The following is an 8,229-nucleotide window of genomic DNA, read 5'->3' as shown; positions in this document are numbered from 1 at the left end:
AGGGTCTCCTGAATGCCCCCGACAGGCTCCTGAGGCCGGGGGTGCAGTGGTTTAGGGCTCGGGCTGCGAGGCTCTTGCTCGGTAAGGAAATAAAGGGCCCCATACGGTCCAAGCTGTAAAGGGCCTTGGTGACCATCCACCCAATGCCTTGACTGTCCAGATGGGGGATGAAGGCAGACAGGGGGATGTTGAAGGGAGAATGGTGCAGGGGCTGCATTCTAGGAGCATCCTTAGTGCTGTACACAGTGGGACGGGGCTCACCCATGTGGAGCCCCTGCTGAGGGCCAGGCACATCGCCTGGGTTACCTCACTCAGGGCTCACACCAGCCCTGTGACGTTGGTCTTAGCCCATTTCCCAGATGAAGAGAGTAAGGTTCACGGAGGTTAAGAAACTTGCCCAGCGCCCCACAGCTGGTGCCTCCTAAACGCAAAACGGGCCAATTGGGAAAAGACCCCTAAACTTCCTGGCTTTCACACCAGGATGTGCTTCCCAACTCCACCCACCTCTTGACCCCAGGGCTAGAGGGAGGGACACACAGGTCATGACCAGGGACCTCAGCTGGGTCTGCTCATGAGGAAGTATGCATCACTGCACTGCCTCAGGACCTTCCCCACACTGTTGGGGTGTATGGGTGCCGAAACAATTAGATGGAGAGAAAAGATGAGGATTATGGCTGCTGGTTTAGTGCCTTAATTTGGTGCCTTGTAGAGATGCAGGATAATCAGAATTGCAGGTATTTCTAGGTTTCCTGATGTTCCTGCTCAAGGCAGCTCTTGCCCGAGACTCAGAGCAGCTCCTGGCTCCCTCTCTTGCCCCCAGCCCACTCCTCCCATTGGAATTCTAGAAAAACCCAAACTCTTTTATTGGACTATTGGTCAGTTTCTCAGCAGGGAACAGATACAAGAGGGGGTAATTGAAATGTTTAATGGAGGGACAAGTACCAAGGTGTGGGCGGGATACAGGAAACCAACAGGGGATGTTGATGCACTTGGGGTGAGCGACAGTGGGGAGCTGTGTCCAACCCAGTCCAGAAGGGACCAAAGGAGGGGGCGCTTACCAGACCCCAGAGACAGCTGCAGCCGTGGGAGAGGGGCCGTCAGATGGAGCTGGGGTCACAGGAGAGAGATGCAGCCACTGCCAAGCGTGGTCAGCGGGAGGACCTGGGGAACCAACACCTGACCTCTCTCCTCCTGCCCCTGGCCTCCAGGACCCAACAGAAAACGGGTCCCCAGGAGGGAGCAGGGCCCTGTCCTTGCTGCCCCTGCAGGTCAGTCTCCCAGGCACAGAGCAGGGGAGGTGGGTGAGGGTGGGTCTAGAGGCACACGGAGGACAGCAGCACGTCTAATCCTCCCCTCATTCTGTGGACAGGGACTCTTAGCTCCATTTTACAGTTGAGGAGAGTGTGACTCTGGGAAACTAGGGTTCTCTGTGGTGCAGTGGGGCTGAGCCGGCCTGGTCAGCTGCAGAGCCTTCACGCTTCCTCACCCCACTGACTCCTTCTCGGCAGAACCACTGATGTTTCTGACTACCGGCAACGGTGAGTGGTCCAATAACATCACTGATTAAGACACCACCACCTCCCATAATAGTGTGAACAGATGCTTCTGTATTTTCAGTTGAAAAAGAACTTGCAGGAGCTGGAGGCTCTGAGTTCATGGATGACCCAGGGCCTGACCTGGAAGCCAAACCTCTTTCTGCTTCCCTGGCGGCTGCATGCACGGAGCGCACCAGGAGGACAGACCACAGGTTCCTCAGGTCTGGCAGGCAGATGGCGGCCACTACAACTCCCAGGAGAGACGAGGCTTCTGAGAAACGCAGTGGCCGGCCCAGCTCGCAGAACCCCATGGTGCTGGATGCTCGGCCCCTCATTCCAGGGAGCTGCCCAATGCCCCCCGCCCTTCTTGGAGAGTTTCTGCTGCAGCTTCCCCCGTGCCCCATGGAGACGAAGGGGCCCTGCTTAATGCTAAGGTTATTTGAGACATTTGCACACTAGTTCTTATCCATGGGTCTCCCTGAGGGTCCCTGGAGGTTCTCTGATGGGGGACCGAGCTGGGGCTGGAGAGCGCTGAGCTGACCAAGGCCTGGACACGGGGGTTTCTGTCCGTCCCACTGCTGGGTGCACTTGAGGAGCCATTGCTTCTCTCTGATGAGCCCTGAGAAGCCCTCACCAGGTCCCCACTTGGAGCCGAGCCCATGTTAGGCTCATGGGAAGAGAGAGGCGAAGCAGCATGGTCCCCGCCTGGGGGGACTGAGCAGAGATGTCATGACTCTGCTGGGGGTGGGAGTTTAATTTGACTCTAGACTGAGTGGCTCCCCCCACTGCGAAAGCTGCCCTCATAGCCCAGCATCCCTGACACCTCAGCTGCCCTCCAGCCTGAGTGTCTTTATGCCCTGGGGGTGGCGTTCACCCTGCCGGTCACCTCAGCAGCCCAGACCTGGGCAAGAGGGGGAGGCAGGTTCCTAGACCTGGGCTCAGGGCCATTTAGGCAGAGGATTCTGGGGTCCCAGAGTGAGGTGAAAGGGGGCGCACAGTCCCCTTCCCTGGACCCTGCAGAGTCCTCACCCTGTGGATGGAGCTTGGTAAAGGAAGGGGGGGATCCTCTAAAGCACAGGGGCCTCTCCTGACCTGGTTTAAGGGCAGTTCTGCCCGAAAGGTTTGTCACCCACTTTCCCAGTCCCTGCCCTAAAGAAGCCCATCCCGGTGGGTGCCCCGTTGCCAGAGCTGCCCAGCCTCCATCCTCAGCACCCATGAGTGCATCCACCTCCACCGCCTAGCCCGGACCTGCCCGTCCCAACCCAACACCCACTATGCTCCGCTCAGCCAGAGCACAGCTGATAGAAATCAGTCGAATCCTCTAAAAATGAGTTTTCCCAGTGAGTCAGCCCTTCATCTCTCTCTGTGCTACTCCCTGAGCATTTGATAGCAGAGAAAAGAATAATAATTTTTAAAAAAAGACAGAAAGAAAAACACTTACATTTCCTGAGATAAATAGTGAGTGTTTGAGAGGCTGACATGTTAAAAGCACTTCTTTGTCTGCTGTCTACAGCGCGAAGCCGCCTGATGGGTCAGGCTTCCCTCATCTTCCGTGAAGTGTCTCCACGCAGAGAGGGGGCTCCATTCCCCACCTGCTCTCCCTCCTGGTATACAGGCTGCAGGATAAGACCAATCTTTCTACCCCCAGGATGCAGGGACTCCACCCAGATCAGTCCTGTAACACCTTCTAGGTTCTCCTTCATCCAGAGTTGACCGATTTTGCAAAGCTGTTCTTTCTGGTTGCGGAAAGGGTGGGGAGGGCAGCTGAAACAACGGCAAATAAGGGACAATCTCATCAGGCCAGCAGCACCCCAAGGCGGCCCCTTGGCCACCAGCTGGCCAGGCTTCTTGGAGACACCTCTTCCTCGCCCTGAGCATCTTTCTAACATCACAGGGCACGGTCATCCGGCTCACTCCAGCTCACCAGGCAAAGGGCCTCTGTGAGCCCAGGGGGCCCAAGGTGGTGGGAGGTCCTGGGATCTGGGGTGCTTGACCTAATCCTGATCCCCCACTGCATGATCTGGGTGGCATGCCTCCTGCCCTGAAATGCACAGGAGCAGAGTTTGGGTCCGTCCTGTGGGTCCTCGTGGAAGGGATGCAACAGGGGTGCTTAAGGGCCAGGCTCTTTGTTCAAGTTCTGGCTCAACCATGTACTGGGCAAGGCATTTCCCACCTCTGGGCCTCAGTTTCCTTGTCACAGACAAAGATAACAATGTAAAGATGAGATGAGGCTGTGCCTAGAAAATGGATAGCATGGTCCCTGAGGTGTAACAGGCACTTGACATGGGTCAGCCCCCATCTATTAGGATTTGTAAGAGTATCGATCCAGCTGGGAGACACAAAGGGCTCTCCAGGTCTTGATTATGAGATTCCATGGAGCGTGGATCACCCACCCCCAACTCCATGCTCTACAACGGATCATCAGCACAGCCACAGTGGCAAGCTCAGGGCCAGGCACCTCACTGGGCAGCTCTTGCGGGCAGAGGAAGTGTGCAGGATGAATGCAGGTGAGCTGGGGCCCAGCTCACAGGAGGCCATGCTGACTGGGTGCATTTCAGTGACAGCCTGTGCAATTGTTGCTGCAGAGTCAGCACGAGCTAGGCAGGGTGTGAGGTGGGGACACGTCTCCTGCCAGGGCGACCTGGGGTGATTTCTGTTAGTCCTTCATTCTCCATGGTGCTTAGAGGGAGAGATGGAGATGGGATGGAACTGGGGGTCTGTTCTTACTGGCTTGGATTCCATGAGTGACAAATCCTCAAAGCTTACCCTGCAATTTGCAGGTGGGAACATTGGGGGTTAGAGGAGTCAGGGTGACTCCCGGATCAGAGCAAGCCAGCCACAGTACTGTGGGTCCCAACTCCCAGGCCAAGCTTCCTGCATTACCCTCCCTCTGCAGGGAGTGACCCAAAGCTGCCTTCCCTCCAGGGCCCACCCGGGAAAGGGATCTCCCAGGGGACCCTTGTGACTGCACCCTTGAAGCTTCGTTGTTTTCCTGGCCTTCCAGCCCCTCCCTTCTACCAAATACCTCTCCTTCGACCCACGCCAGGGCCTACCTGTGCAAAGTCCTTCTTTGGAGATGGCTTTGTAGGCATTCTGATGTCTCTTTCACTTTAAAAATGGGAGTGGGGAAAGGAGAAACCTACCAGCATCTGCTTCCTAGACTACTCCCACCTGACACAGTCACAGTGTATTTATCTGCACTTGCCGGAGACACCCCCCATGTAAATGACAGGACTGTCACTGTCAGAGGTGATTTGCCTTTAGATTATCTGCCTGTCTCCTCCCCATTGTGAGCCGATGGAACTTAGAGTGAATTGTAGGCAATGGAGAGAAAGGTCTGATTTATATTTCAGTAAATCTTTCAAGTTTTAGATTTTCCTGTCCCTTGTGGGTTTTTAGATGAAGGTTATGTCTTAGCTAGATCCTCTGCTTCAGCAGCTCACACAAGGTTGCAATTAAGTTGTAGGCTGAGGCTGAGACGTTATCTGAAGGCTCAAGTGGGGAAGGAGCTGCTCCCAAGCTCATGTGTCTGTTGGCAGGACTGTTCGCTGAAGGCTGATGGACTGAGGGCCTCAGGTCCAGGCTGCTGGTGGCTGTTGGCTGGAGGCTACTGTCCATTCCTTGCCATGAGGGTATCTCCCATACCAGCTTGCTTCACCAAAGCACGCAAGCCAAGAAGGCAACAGAAAAAGTTGACTAGCAAGAAGGAAGCCACAGTCTTTTGTAGTTAGATCACAGAAGTAACATCCCATCACCTTGGCTGTATTCAGTTGTTAGAAATGACTCATGGGTCCTGCCCATCCTGTCATCCCAGGAAGCAGGGATCATAAGGCCATCCTAGAAGTGTCCCCACTGCAGGGTAATTCATTAAAGCTCTTTTTTTGTTTTATCGATTTTATTTATTTATTTAGTTAGTTAGTTAGTTAGTTATTGACTGCATTGAGTCTTCTGTTGTTGTGCACGGGCTTTCTCTAGTTGCCGCGAGCAAGGGCTACTCTTCATTGCTGTGCAAGGGCTTCTCATTGCAGTGACTTCTCTCGTTGCGGAGCACAGGCTCTAGGCACACGGGCTTCAGTAGTTGTGGCTCGTGAGCTCTAGACTGCAGGCTCAGTAGTTGTGGCACATGGGCTTAGTTGCTCTGCGGCCTGTGGGATCTTCCCGGACCAGGACTCAAGCCCATGTCAGATTGGCAGGCAGATTCTTAACCACTGCGCCACCAGGGAAACCCCTCATTAAAGGTCTTAACACAGCAGTCATTTGACTTCCTATTGCATTCCATTCAACCTCTCCCCATCCGTACCCTTCATCACTGTTCGTTCATTTACTCAGTCATTCATTCAGCAGGTGTTCGCTGACAACTGCTCTATGCTAGGCCCTGGGCTGGGCATTGGGAATGGGATGGCTCAGCCCTAAGCAGCTCCCAGTCTGGTGGAGGGAGGTAGGAATTCATAGGAATGCCATCCCCCAGGCCACTCGGCCCTCTCTGCCCACCGTGCACTCCACACAACATCCTCAGCAGGATAAGGATGTACATGACATCCTAGTCCCTTCAATGTCCCTCATCCCTCGCTGGGCAGCACCTCCTCTTCAGAGACAAGACATTCAGAGGCCTCCCTCCACTCTCTCTCTCTCCCCACCCCCTGCCAAAACTTTCTTCAGGAACTACAGAAGAAAACTTGTTTATCCCAGGGCTTTGGTGCTGGAATCACAGGCAGATGGCACCGGAATTAGCAGCTCAGCAGACACAGAACGTTCCAAACACAATCAGCTCAAAACAGCCAGAACTTCTCCCCACCCAACCAAGTGTGGGGAGCAGTGCTGTGAGCCCTTTCCTGGTGGTTTCCCCTTCCTCTGTGCCCTCCTGACCCAGGCATCGAATCAGCCAGAGGCCTAGAAAGAAGACATGGAGCCCAGGGGTCTCAGAAAGAAGATAAAAGTGACAAGTGTCGGGCTTCCCTGGTGGCGCAGTGGTTGAGAGTCCGCCTGCCGATGCAGGGGACTAGGGTTCGTGCCCCGATCCCGGAAGATCCCACATGCCGCGGAGCGGCTGGGCCCGCGAGCCATGGCCGCGGAGCCTGTGTGTCCGGAGCCTGTGCTCCGCAACGGGAGAGGCCACAGCAGTGAGAGGCCCGCGTACAGCAAAAAAAAAAAAACAAACAAACAAACAAAAAAAAAAGTGACAAGTGTCATCAATTACCACCACAGAGGGGCAGAGATGGACGTTAACCACTGCTTCACTATCTCCTTCCACAGTGCAGGGCTGGTCCTGGGGGTGGCTTCCCAGCCTGAGATGACATTTCCCAGAACCCATGCATCCAAGTGAGGCAGGATGCACATTCATTCTAGCCAATGATATGTGGATGGAAATGATGTGAACCCCTCTGGGCTGAGCTGGTTAATTACCTGGTGAACTTCGCCTCACTCACTCCCCTTCCCTGGTGATCCCAGAGGCCATGTGTAGAGACGACATGATCACAGATGGAAGGAGCCTGGATCTCTGCATCACTGTTCAGAGGAGATGCCTCCCTGGAGGAGATCCTCAGACCAGCAACATTCACGTGGACTTCGTGTGGGAGATAAATCGGTTATTCCTGGGTGAAGCCACTGGGATCTTTGTTACAGCACCTCACCTGTACTGACTGATACAACCCAGTCCCTCACCTCATCCAACCCTTCATCCAGCAGATACTTATGAGCCTCATCTGGGTGCCAGGCTCTGTGCTGAGCACCAGACACAGCCATGAACAAGACCCACAGGCCCCTGCCCTCAGGGAACTCAAGTGGAGTTTGGGAAATAGCCAAACAAAAGGCGTAGATGATAACAACAACAACAACAGATTGGGTGATAAGACATCAAATAACAGATTTGGGGAGGTAGTGAGAATGGGGTGACCTTAACAGGGCTGTTGGAAAGTACCTGAGGGAGAACGGAGGGGCTGGGTTGGAAGAGCTTCTTGCAGAGAGAACAGGTTGCTGGCCACGTGACACCAGCTTTATGCAAATTACTTCACTCCATCCTCACAACAACTTCAGGGGCCTGGGGATTTCTATTGCCCATTGTACAGGGGAGGGACTGTGACCCCAGAGGTAGATTGAAGGAGCTAAGTCACATAGCCAGGACACATGTCTGTTTTGGTTTTTGTTCTTCCTTACGAGGAGTTGTGTCTGTGAGAGTCAAAGGCACCTGGGGAAACCAGACCTCCTGCCGGGCTCTGACACCTGTCTCTCCCCCTGCGCAGGACCAGGGCATCTCACACCTACATGTGTCCACACACCACCTTGGGCACTTGTTCAAGTGCAGAGTCAGGGGCCAAGGGGATGAGATTTTCTCTGACCCATGGAATCTGGGTGTATGTGGCTCAGCATGAAACAAGTGTCTGGAGAAATGTTTTACTCCAGAAAGTTCTTCTGAGGGCAAAGTCTGAAGAGCTCTCAGATCTACCAGGTGCAGAGTAATTTGTTCCTGATTAAGTGAAATGTTGTAGGTCAGAGAGGGACCATTTTTAATGTTCGAGGCTCTCTGCCTCCTTGCCCTCTCACAGCCTGTGAGTTTCCAAGTTTCTCCTCTGCCTCCCATCCTCACCTGTACCTTTGCACTTCTCTCCCTCCCTCTCGCCCTTCTTTACTTTTCTTCTCCTCCTTCCCTTCTTTCTTCCACACAGTCATTCTGACCATGCTCTGTGCCCTGCAGTGT

Source organism: Mesoplodon densirostris, chromosome 2, assembly GCF_025265405.1.
Source record: "Mesoplodon densirostris isolate mMesDen1 chromosome 2, mMesDen1 primary haplotype, whole genome shotgun sequence".
In the NCBI taxonomy this organism is placed as follows: Eukaryota; Metazoa; Chordata; class Mammalia; order Artiodactyla; family Ziphiidae; genus Mesoplodon; species Mesoplodon densirostris.
The sequence above is the reverse complement of the archived record's forward strand: the minus strand, read 5'-3'. Positions refer to the sequence as shown.